Consider the following 434-nt stretch of genomic DNA (forward strand, 5'->3'; position numbering starts at 1 on the left):
TGGGATAAGGGTACTTGTGTTCTTCCATCTTCTAAGTCCCGCACGGGGACATCGTGATCGCCCCAAGTCCGGAATAGCGCCAAGTCAAGCCCCACGGTGGCCGTGCAGGACCTGTTAGCGGGGGCCCCACTGACAGCACTAATCCGGACTTAGAAATTATATCTTTCTAATCGAACACCACACACGCAACACCACCATACCACCATCTCCTTGCAAGTACCTAAGTACCCGCAACTCCATGGTGAAGGCAATGTCACTCCATCACCAACCTCTTTGCACTGCAAGCACTTGCGTACCCACAACACTCCGAAGAAGGCAACGGCGCACGATGCTCGACTCCACACACCACACCACACCACCGATGGCCAGCCAGCCAGCCAGCCCAGCTAAGGGCTAACCCACCAACCAACCACCAATGGCCTAGGCCAGCCGGA

Source organism: Anopheles ziemanni (assembly GCF_943734765.1).
Source record: "Anopheles ziemanni chromosome X unlocalized genomic scaffold, idAnoZiCoDA_A2_x.2 X_unloc_130, whole genome shotgun sequence".
NCBI classification, from domain to species: domain Eukaryota; kingdom Metazoa; phylum Arthropoda; class Insecta; order Diptera; family Culicidae; genus Anopheles; species Anopheles ziemanni.